The 12,483-nt window shown below is 34.2% G+C and overlaps 1 long non-coding RNA gene across 1 annotated transcript in view; it reads right to left on the bottom strand.

Moving 5' to 3' along the window:
* Window positions 1–481: 481 nt before the first annotated feature.
* LOC131062847 (uncharacterized) overlaps window positions 482–12,483 on the bottom strand; it is a 54,175-nt gene continuing 42,173 nt past the window's right edge. The window contains exons 3-4 of the long non-coding RNA XR_009110972.2: window positions 1,233–1,380; window positions 482–1,115 (exon numbers count right to left, since the gene is read on the bottom strand). This is a non-coding gene — a long non-coding RNA (uncharacterized LOC131062847). The remainder of the gene's footprint in view (window positions 1,116–1,232; window positions 1,381–12,483) is intronic.

The following is a 12,483-nucleotide window of genomic DNA, read 5'->3' as shown; positions in this document are numbered from 1 at the left end:
ACTCGCAATTGAAGACGCCCATTTTAATTTGCTAGGGCAAGTTGTATTGATCAATTTGTCAATGATGAGATGCCAAATGATGTAGGTTTTGTAATTGAATTGGGAAGTGTTTCAATGTTGGCTTCAAGTCTAATGTTGATGGCATTGGCCAATCTTATAATGAGAGTGTATGTTATTAAGTCTTTTAATTACTATCAATTAACCAAGACAAATTCAAGAAGAATCTCTTTAACATATAATTTCTACTATACATTCATATGAGATTATTGTGACAACAATTTATTATACAAAAAAAAAAAAAGGTATAATGAAGTTCTTAAGCATCTAACTAATTATTAATTGTCTAATTTTAGCATTTTTGTATAGAAAAAATATATGGAAAGCCCATTATATAATTATTATAAACCCATAATTATTTTATATTCAATAAAACATAAGGTTAGATAAATATCTCACAATTTTATTTAAAGACCCGGGGAACCTTGAGAAATTAAAATGAGTTATATAAAATGGCGGGAAGTAATATGAGGAGAGAGGTAGGTTGAAGGGACAAATAATTACAAATTCATTAATCGTGGTAGGAAATGTAAGGTAGAAAGGAGGACATACCTAAGAAAGAGGTAGGTGCTCAAAGATTTGTGATGGTCGTTTAGAGGTGATTTAGGAAGTTTGCATAAGGAAGAGCTCTAAAACTTTTAAAGTAGCATTTTTGGGTGTGTAAACCTTATCACTGTAATTTATGTCCATGTAATAGAAGCTTATTATGGTAAGAAAAAATGTCTTTCTTTTCACCTTTGTCATGTCTTCACAAGCTTGAGGTCCTTATTAAACACCCAAAATCCTTATGCAATTTGGACAAAGGTGGATACCTTATTAGTTTGACATCTAATTGCATTTTCACAATTCTCAAGATGAATTAACCTTCTCTTTAGATCCATAATAGGTTCACATGCATAACCAGGTGTAGACTCCTTGTTCTTTCTATTGTAATCCTCATCAAAGAGTAATTATCTCAACACACAATCCCAAAAAAGATGAGATCTCATAGCCTCACCCAAGTCTCTATAGTCTACATGAGCATCCACCAATCAATCCATGCTAACTTCAAATGCAACCTGCAAAATCATGAAGCTCCAAGAAAATGATCAATACCCAAAAAAGAGAACCAATAAGACCATTGTCAAAGTTCTAACCATAGAACTAGGAACATAAACATGACATCATGATCTGACCTCTCCTCAAAGTCCAATATCATATGCTCCTTGAAGAACATATCATAAGTTGACACCTCAATGAAGACTCAAGAATCCTCCATGGCAAACCAAGATGTCACCATCTCCAAACCACATGAAGATAACCATCCATCATGAAATGATGAATCTGTATCAGTGCCAAAGCTCCCACTTAACCATGTAACTAATTTTCTAGGCATTCTAATAAATATCTTCTAGCTAAATATCTTTTGTGGCCCCAACAGAAGCACAAAACCCAACACCAAGAGCTCTCAAAATATTAAGATGTAATAACCAAAAGAAATCATGTTTTATATCACTAGTATGTTCTTTTTTATTGTTAAAGATGAGGTTCTTACACTAATGATAAAGGAAAGTATTATAAGAGTAATAAGAATAATTAAAATGTACATTTGTTTCACCTTTGAAATCACAATTTCTTCTTATTTTGGGAATTTCAACATGCATATAATATGAACTATATAAAATATAATTTATTTACACACATCATAAGTACACATAGTGGTTAAGTCATGCATACATCCCATGTTCACATAGTGATATGCAACAAAAGTCGTAAGAAAACAATATGCTAAGATGTCACAACAACAAAAAAAATTATGTTTTATATTACTAGTGCGTTGTTTTTAGTGTTTGAGATAAAGTTTTTACACTACTAATGATAAATGAAATAATTATGACTAAAACTATAATGAATAATTAAAATGTGCTTTTATTTTCACCCTTGAATTCATAATTTTTAAAATTTACTTTGAGAATTTCAACATGCATATAATATGAATTATATAGAATATTATTATTCACACATCACAGGCACACATAGTGATATGCCACAAAGGCAATAGGGAAACAATATGCTAAGATGTTATAACCAAAATAATCACATTTTATATATATCACTAGTATATCCTTATTATAGTTTGAGATAAGACTCTTACACTACTAATAATAAACGAACTAATTATAATTAAGACTATAATTTTTTTTTGCTTTGAGAGTTTCAACATGCATATAATATTATTTATTTTAAATGAATATATTTACACAAACTTCTCTTAGCTTCAAGAATATTTTTTCAAACATTCTCTACTAACAAGGTCAACCACGTGAAGGTGGAAGCTTGTTTGGCCTCCCCTAATTGACCTAAGACAACCACAAAACAACACAACACAATACTACACATGATGCGACATATTTTGTTTTATTTATAATAAAAATTATTTACAGTGTTAGTATGTTATGAGTCAAAATACGTTTTTAAATAATTATGGTGAAATTCTTATGCTCTCTAAATGATATTTTTATAGTGAATAAATGTTTTTTTGTGCATTATTTTATTAACATTTATTTTGAAATATTCATAAAACATTTAGGAAGGGGGTTTATATTTTTTTTTAAATTAAAGGCATTCCTCACAAACCAACCCAACTTCTATCTGCCTCACCTTGGTCTTACTTACTGTCAAGTTCGAGTCAAGAAGGAGTTGAGGCGAAAGGAGGCTTATATTGCGAGGATTATTTATAATTATCGATTTGAAATATTCATAAAATATTTAGGAAGGGGGCTTATGTGTTTTTAAAAATTAGAAGCATTCCCCACGACCCAGCCCAACGCATGTCCACCTTACCTTGGTCTTATTTACTATCAAGTTGGGGTCAAGAAAGAGTTGAGGCGAAAGAATGGGCTTATGTTGCAAGAGTTATTTATAATTATCAATTTGAAATATTCATAAAATATTTAGGGAAGGGGGCTTATGTTTTTTTTTAATCAGAAGCATTCTCCATAACCCAACCCAACATCTATTCGCCTTACATTAGACTTACTTACTGCCAAATTGGGGTCAAGAAGGTTTTGAGACGAAAGAAAGGGGTTTATGTTGCGAGGGTTATTTATAATTATTGATTTGAAATATTCATAAAACATTTAGGAAGGGGTTATGTTTTTTTTAAATTAGAGCCATTCCCTATGACCCAACCCAACGCCTAGCTGGCTTACCTTGGTCTTACTTAATGTCAAGTTGGGGTCAGAAAGGAGTTGAAGCGAAAGAAAGGAGCTTATGTTGAGAGGGTTATTTATAATTATCGATTGGAAATATTCATAAAACATTTAGGAAGGGGGCTTATGTTTTTTTCAAAATTAGAAGCATTCCCCACAACCCAGCTCAATGTTTGTTTGGCTTACCTTGGTCTTACTTATTGTCAAGTTGGAGTCAATAAGAAGTTGAGGCGAAGGAAGGGGGTTTATGTTGCAAGGGTTATTTATAATTATCGATTTAAAATATTCATAAAACATTTAAGAATGGAGCTAATGTTTTTTTTCAAAATTAGAGGCATTCTCCACTACCCAGCCCAACACATGTTCACCTTACCTTGGTCTTACTTACTACCAAGTTGGGGTCAGGAAGGAGTTGAGGCGAAGGAAGGGGGCTTATGTTGTGAGGGTTATTTATAATTATCGATTTAAAATATTCATAAAATATTTAGGAATGGGGCTTATATTTTTTACTTACTGCCAAATTAGGGTCAAGAAGGAGTTTAGACGAAAGAAAGGGCTTATGTTGCGATGGTTATTTATTATTTTCGATTTGAAATATTCATAAAATATTTACGAAGGTGGCTTATATTTTTTTTTAAATTAGAGGCATTCCCCACGACCCAGCCCAACGCATGTCTGTCTTACCTTGGTCCTACTTACTGTCAAGTTGGGGTTAGAATGAGTTGAGGGGGACAAAGGGGGCTTATGTTGCGAGGGTTATTTATAATTATCGATTTAAAATATTTATAAAACATTTAGGAAAGGGGTTTATATATATTTTAAAATTAGAGGCATTCCCCACGACCCAGCCCAATGTTTGTCTGTCTTACCTTGGTCTTACTTACTGCCAAGTTAGGGTCAGGAAATATTTGAAGCGAAGGAAGGGGGCTTATGTTGCGAGAGTTATTTATAATTATCGATTTGAAATATTCATAAAACGTTTAAGAAGGGAACTTTTTTTAAAAAAAAATTAAAGACATTCTTGATGACCAACCCAACACATGTTCATTTTACCTTAGTCTTACTTACTGTAAGTTGGGTTAGAAAAGAATTGAGGCGGAGGAAGGGGGCTTATATTGCGAGGGTTGTTTATAATTATTGATTTGAAATATTCATAAAACATTTAGGAAGAGGGATTTTTTTTTCAAATTAGAGGCATTCCCCACGACCTAGTCTAACGTCTGTCCACCTTACATTGGTCTTACTTACTGCCAAGTTGGGGTCAATAAGGAGTTGAGGCGAAGAAAGGGGCTTATATTGCGAGGGTTATTTATAATTATTAATTTGAAATATTCATAAAATATTTAGGAAGGGGGCTATTTTTTTTAAATTAGAGGCATTCCTCATGACCCAACCCAACGTCTATCTGCCTTACATTGGTCTTACTTACTACCAAGTTGGGGTCAGGAAGGAGTTGAGACGAAAGAAGGGGGCTTATATTGCGAGAGTTATTTATAATTATCGATTTGAAATATTCATAAAACATTTAGACAGAGGTCTTATGTTTTTTTTAAATTAGAGGCATTCCTCACGATCCAGCCCAATGCCTGTCCACCTTACCTTGGTTTTACTTAATGTCAAGTTGGAGTCAGGAAGGAGTTGAGGCGAAGGAAGGGGGCTTATGTTGTGAGAGTTATTTATAATTATCGATTTGAAATATTCATAAAACATCTAGGGAGGGGTCTCATGTTTTTTTTAAATTAGAGACATTTCTCACTCAGCCCAACACATGTTTGTCTTACCTTGATCTTACTTAATGTCAAGTTGGGATCAAGAAGAAGTTGAGGTGAAGGGAGGGGGTTTTTGTTGCGAGGGTTATTTATAATTATTGATATAAAATATTCATAAAACATTTAAAAATGGGGCTTATGTTTTTTTTTTTAAATTAGAGGCATTATCCACTACCCAGCCCAATGCATGTCCACCTTACCTTGGTCTTACTTACTGCCAAGTTGGGGCTAGGAAGGAGTTGAGACAAAAGAAGAGGGTTTATGTTGTGAGAGTTATTTATAATTATCGATTTGTAATATTCATAAAACATTTAGGAATAGGGTTTATATTTTTTACTTGCTGCCAAGTTGGGGTCAGGAAGGAGTTCAGACGAAAGAAGGGGGCTTATGTTGCGATGGTTATTTATTATTATCTATTTGAAATATTTATAAAACATTGAGAAAGAGATCTTATATTTTATTTTAAATTAGAGGCATTCCCCACGACCCAGCGCAACGCCTGTCCGCCTTACCTTGGTCTTACTTACTGCCAAGTTGGGGTCAAGAAGGAGTTGAGGGGGAAGAAAGAGGCTTATGTTGCGAGAGTCATTTATAATTATTGATTTAAAATATTCATAAAATATTTAGGAAGGGGGTTTATGTTTTTTTTTAAATTGGAGGCATTCCCCACGACCCAATCCAATGTTTGTTTGTCTTACTTTTGGTCTTACTTAATGTCAAATTGGAGTCAAGAAAGATTTGAAGCGAAGGAAGGGGGTTTATGTTGCGAGAATTATTTATAATTATAGATTTGAAATATTCATAAAACATTTAGGAAGGGGGCTTATATTTTTTGTTTAAATTAAAGGCAATCCTGATGATCAACCCAACGCATGTTTGTCTTACCTTGGTCTTAGTTACTGCAAGTTGGGGTCAGGAATGAATTGAGGCGAAAGAAAAGGGCTTATGTTTCGAGGGTTATTTATAATTATCGATTTGAAATATTCATAAAACATTTATGAAGAGGAATTATGTTTTTTTCAAAATTAGAGGCATTCCCCACAACCTAGTCCAACATTTGTCCACCTTACCTAGGTCTTATTTACTGCCAAGTTGAGGTCAATAAGGAGTTGAGGCAAAGGTAGGGTTTTATGTTGCGAGGGTTATTTATAATTATCAATTTAAAATATTCATAAAATATTTAGGAAGGGGGCTTATATATTTTTTATATATTTTTTAAATTAGAGACATTCCCCACGACCCAGCCCAACGCTTATCCGTCTTACCTTTGCCTTACTTACTACCAAGTTGAGGTCAAGAAGGAGTTGAGGCAAAAGAAGGGGGTTTATGTTGCGAGGGTTATTTATAATTATCGATTTGAAATATTCATAAAATATTTAAAGAAGGGTCTTATGTTTTTTTTTAAATTAGACGCATTCCTTACGACCCAACCCAATTTCTGTCCACCTTACCTTGATCTTACTTAATGCTAAATTGGGGTCAAGAAAGAGTTGAGGTGAAGGAAGGGGGCTTATGTTGCGAGGGTTATTTATAATTATCGATTTGAAATATTCATAAATCATTTAGGGAGGGGGTCTTATGTTTTTTTTTAAATTAGAAGCATTCCCCACAACCCAACTGAATGCATGTCTATTTTACATTGGTCTTACTTAATGTCAAGTTGGGGTCACGAATGAATTGAGGTAAAGGAAGAGGGCTTATGTTGCGAGAGTTATTTATAATTATCGATTTAAAATATTCATAAAACATTTTAAAATGGGACTTATATTTTTTTCAAAATTAGAGGCATTATCCATTATCCAATCCAACACATGTCCACCTTACCTTGGTCTTACTTACTGCCAAGTTGGGGTCCAGAAAGAGTTGAGATGAAAGAAGGGAGATTATGTTGCGAGGGTTATTTATAATTATCAATTTGAAATATTCATAAAATATTTAAAAATGGAGCTTATATTTTTTACTTACTGCCAAGTTGGGGTAAGGAAGGAGTTTAAACGAAAGAAGGGGCTTATTTTTTTCTTAAAATTAAAGACATTCCTCACGACCCAGCCGAAAGCATGTCTGCCTTACCTTGGTCTTACTTACTGCTAAGTTGGGGTCAGGAAGGAGTTGAGGGGGAAGAAGGGGGCTTATGTTGCGAGACTTATTTATAATTATCGATTTGAAATATTCATAAACTTTTAGGAAGGGGGTTTATATATTTTTTTAAATTAGAGGCATTCCCCACGACCCAGCCCAATATCTATTTGTCTTACCTTGGTCTTACTGTCAAGTTGGGGTCAGGAAATATTCGAAGCAAAGAAAGGGGGCTTATTTTGTGAGGGTTATTTATAATTATCAATTTGAAATATTCATAAAATATTTAAGAAAGGGGCTTATGTTTTTTTTTTTAAATTTGGCATTCCTGATGATTAGTCCAACGCATGTTCATCTTACCTTGGTCTTACTTACTGCAAATTGGGTCAGGATTGAATTGAGATGAAAGAGGGGGCTTATGTTGCGAGGATTATTTATAATTATCGATTTGAAATATTCATAAAACATTTAGGAAGACGGTTTATTTTATTTTTTTCAAAATTAGAGGCATTCCCCACGACCTAGCTCAATGTCTATCCACCTTACCTTGGTCGGTCTTACTGCCAAGTTGAGGTCAATAAGGAGTTGAGTCAAAAGAAGGGGTTTATGTTGTGAGGGTTATTTATAATTATCAATTTGAAATATTCATGAAACATTTAGGAAGGGGGCTTATATTTTTTTTAAATTAGAGACATTCCCCACAACTTAGGTCAATGTCTATCTGTCTTACCTTGTTCTTACTTACTGCCAAGCTGGGGTCAGAAAGGAGTTGAGACGAAAGAAGGGGGCTTATGTTTATTTACAAATTAGAGACATTCATACATAAAACATTTAGGAAGGGGGCTTATATTTTTTTAAAATTAGAGGCATTCCCCACGACCTAGCCCAACATCTATCTACCTTACCTTGGTTTTACTTATTGCCAACTTGGGGTCAGGAAAAAGTTGAGACAAAGGAAAAGGGTTTATGTTGCTTATTTATAATTATCGCTTTAAAATATTTGTTTTTTTTAAAAATTAGAGGCATTCTCCATGACCCAACCCAACACATGTCCACCTTACTATGGTCTTACTTAATGTCAAGTTGGGGTCAGGAAGGAGTTGAGGTGAAAGAAGGGGGCTTATGTTGTGAGGGTTATTTATAATCATCGATTTGAAATATTCATAAATCATTTTTAAAAATTAGAAGTGGACTTATATTTTTTTTTAAATTAGAAAATTTCTCACGACCCAACCGAACGCATGTCCGCCTTACCTTGGTCTTACTTACTATCAAGTTGTGGTCAGTAAGGAGTTGAGACAAAAGAAGGGGCTTAAGTTGCGAGGGTTATTTATAATTATCAATTTGAAATATTCATAAAACATTTAAGGAAGCTTTTTTTTTTTTTCTATTAGAGGCATTCCTCACGACCCAACCCAACACCTATCTGCCCTACCTTGGTCTTACTTACTACCAAGTTGGGGTCAAGAAAGAGTTGAGGCGAAAAAAATGGGCTTATGTTGCAAGGGTTATTTATAATTATCAATTCGAAATATTCATTAAAAATTTAGAAATAAAGCTTATGTATTTTTCAAAATTAGAGGCATTCCCCATGACCCAGCCCAACGCCTGTTTGCCTTACCTTGGTCTTACTTACTGCCAAGTTGGGGTCAAGAGGAGTTGAAACGAAGGAAGGGGGCTTATATTGTGAGAGTTATTTATAATTATCGATTTGAAATATTTATAAATCATTTTTCAAAATTAGAAGTGGGCTTATATTTTTTTTAAATTACAAAATTTCTCACGACCCAACTTAACGCAAGTCCGCTTTACCTTGGTCTTACTTACTGTCAAGTTGGGGTCAGTAAGGACTTGAGACAAAAGAAGGGGCTTAATTTGCGAAGGTTATTTATAATTATCAATTTAAAATATTCATAAAACATTTAAAGAGGGGGCTTATGTTTTTTGTTTTTTTTTTTAAATTAGAGACATTCTTTACGACCCAACCCAACACCTATCTGCCTTACCTTGGTCTTACTTTATGTCAAATTGGGGTCAGGAAGGAGTTGAGGCGAATGAAAGGGGCTTATGCTGCGAAGGTTATTTATAATTATCAATTTGAAATATTCATAAAACATTTAGGGAGGGGTTTTATGTTTTTTTTAAATTAGAGGCATTATTCACAACCCAGCCCAGCGCCTGTTCGCCTTACCTTGGTCTTATTAATACTAAATTGGGGTTAGGAAGGACTTGAGGCGCTTATGTTGCGAGAAATATTTCCCATGACCTAGCCCAATGCCTGTCCACCTTACCTTGGTCTTACTTACTGTCAAGTTGGAGTCAGTAAGGAGTTGAGGCGAAGGAAGGAGGGAGAGTTATTTATAATTATCGATTTAAATTATTCATAAAACATTTAAGAATGAGGCTAATATTTTTTTCAAAATTAGAGGCATTCTCCACTACCCAGCCCAACGCATGCCTAACTTACCTTGGTCTTACTTACTACCAAGTTGGAGCCAGGAAGAAGTTGAGGCGAAAAAAAGAAGCTTATGTTGCAAAGGTTATTTATAATTATCGATTTGAAATATTCATAAAAAATTTAGAAAGAGAGCTTATGTATTTTTCAAAATTAGAGGCATTCCCCACGACCCACGACCCAGCACAACGTCTATCTGCCTTACCTTGGTCTTAATTACTACCAAGTTGGGGTCAAGAAGAGTTGAAACGAAGGAAGGGGGCTTATGTTGCGAGGGTTATTTATAATTATCGATTTGAAATATTCATAAATCATTTTTCAAAATTAAAAAATGGGCTTATGTTTTTTTTTAAATTAGAAAATTTCTCATGACCCAACCTAACGCATGTCCGCCTTACCTTGGTCTTACTTACTATCAAGTTGGAGTCAGTAAAGAGTTGAGACAAAAGAAGGGGCTTAAGCTCCGGGGGTTATTTATAATTATCAATTTAAAATATTCATAAAACATTTAAGGAGGCTTATGTTTTTTTTTATTAGAGGCATTCCCCACGACCCAACCCAACACCTGTTTGCCTTACCTTGGTTTTACTTTCAGCCAAGTTGGGGTCAACAAGGAGTTGAGGCGAATGAAGGGGGCTTATGTTGCGAGGGTTATTTATAATTTTCAATTTGAAATGTTCATAAAACATTTAGGGAGGGGTTCTATGTTTTTTTAAAAATTAAAGGCATTATCCACAACCTAGCCCAACGTCTGTTTGTCTTACTTAATGCTAAATTGGGGTTAGGAAGGAGTTGAGGTGAAGGAAAGGGGCTTACGTTGCAAGATTTATTTATAATTATCGATTTGAAATATTCATAAAACATTTCGGAAAGGTCTTATGTTTTTATCAAAATTAAAAGCATTCCCCATGACCCAGCCCAACGCCTGTCCACCTTACCTTGGTCTTACTTATTGCCAAGTTGGGGTCAGTAAAGAGTTGAGGTGAAGGAAAGGGGGAGGGTTATTTATAATTATCGATTTAAAATATTCATAAAACATTTAAGATTGGGGCTAATATTTTTTCAAAATTAGAGGCATTCTCCACTACCCAGCCCAACGCCTGCCCAACTTACGTTGGTCTTACTTACTATCAAGTTGGGGTCAGGAAGAAGTTGAGGCGAAATAAAAGGGGCTTATGTTGCAAGGGTTATTTATAATTATCGATTTGAAATATTCATAAAAAATTTAGAAAGAGAGCTTATATATTTTTCAAAATTAGAGGGCATTCCCTATGACCCAGCCCAATGCCTGTCTGCCTTACCTTGGTCTTACTAACTGCCAAGTTGGGGTCAAGAAGGAGTTGAGATGAAGGAAAGAGGCTTATGTTTCAAGGGTTATTTATAATTATCGATTTGAAATATTCATAAATCATTTTTCAAAATTAGTAGTGGGCTTATATTTTCTTTTAAATTAAAAAAATTATCACGACCCAACCTCACACATGTCCATCTTACCTTGGTCTTACTTACTGTCAAGTTGGGATCAGTAAAGAGTTGAGACAAAAGAAGGGGCTTAAGTTGTGAGGGTTATTTATAATTATCAATTTAAAATATTCATAAAACATTTAAGGAGACTTTTTTTTATTTTTTATTAGAGGTATTCCCCACGACCCAACCCAACACTTATTTGTCTTACCTTGGTCTTACTTTCAACCAAATTGGGGTCAGGAAGGAGTTGAAGCGAATGAAGGGGGCTTATGCTGCGAGGGTTATTTATAATTTTCAATTTGAAATATTCATAAAACATTTAGGGAGGGGTTTTATGTTTTTTTTTTAAATTAGAGGCATTATCCACAACCCAGCCCAACACATGTATGTCTTACTTTGGTCTTACTTAATGCTAAATTGAGGTCAGGAAGGAGTTGAGGCGAAGGAAGGGGCTTATGTTGCGAGAGCTATTTATAATTATTTATTTGAAATATTCATAAAACATTTAGGAAGGAATTTATGATTTTTTCAAAATTAGAAGCATTTCCCACGACCCGACCCAACGCCTATCCACCTTACCTTGGTCTTACTTATTGCCAAGTTAGGGTCAGTAAGGAGTTGAGGCGAAGGAAGGGGGAGGGTTATTTATAATTATTGATTTAAAATATTCATAAAACATTTAAGAATGGGACTAACAATTTTTCAAAATTACAGGCATTCTCCACTACCCAGTCCAACGTCTGCCCAACTTACCTTGCTCTTACTTAATACCAAGTTGGGGTCAGGAAAAAGTTGAAACGAAAGAAAGGGGCTTATATTGCAAGGGTTATTTATAATTATCAATTTGAAATATTCATAAAAAATTTAGAAAGAGAGCTTATGTATTTTTCAAAATTAGAGGCATTCCCCACGACCCAGCCCAATGTCTGTCTGTCTTACCTTAGTCTTACTTACTGCCAAGTTGGGGTCAAGAAGGAGTTGAGATGAAGAAAGGGGCTTATGTTGCGAGGGTTATTTATAATTATCAATTTGAAATATTCATAAATCATTTTTCAAAGTTAGAAGTGAGCTTATATTTTTTTTTTAAATTAGAAAATTTCTCATGACCCAACCTAACGCATGTCCGCCTTACCTTGATCTTACTTACTGTCAAATTGGGGTCAGTAAGGAGTTGAGACAAAAGAAGGGGCTTAAGTTGTGAGGGTTGTTTATAATTATCAATATGAAATATTTATAAAACATTTAAGGAGACTCATATTTTTTTTTCTCAGAGGCATTCCCCACGACCCAACCCAACACCTATCTGCCTTACCTTTGTCTTATTTTCTACCAAGTTGGGGTTAGAAAGGAGTTGAGGCGAATGAAGAGGGTTTATGTTGCGAGGGTTATTTATAATTATCAATTTTAAATATTCATAAAATATTTAGGGAGGGGTTTATGTTTTTTTACAATTAGACACATTATTCAC

Source organism: Cryptomeria japonica, chromosome 9 (genome assembly GCF_030272615.1).
Source record: "Cryptomeria japonica chromosome 9, Sugi_1.0, whole genome shotgun sequence".
Taxonomy (NCBI): Eukaryota; Viridiplantae; Streptophyta; class Pinopsida; order Cupressales; family Cupressaceae; genus Cryptomeria; species Cryptomeria japonica.
The sequence above is the reverse complement of the archived record's forward strand: the minus strand, read 5'-3'. Positions and strand labels throughout refer to the sequence as shown.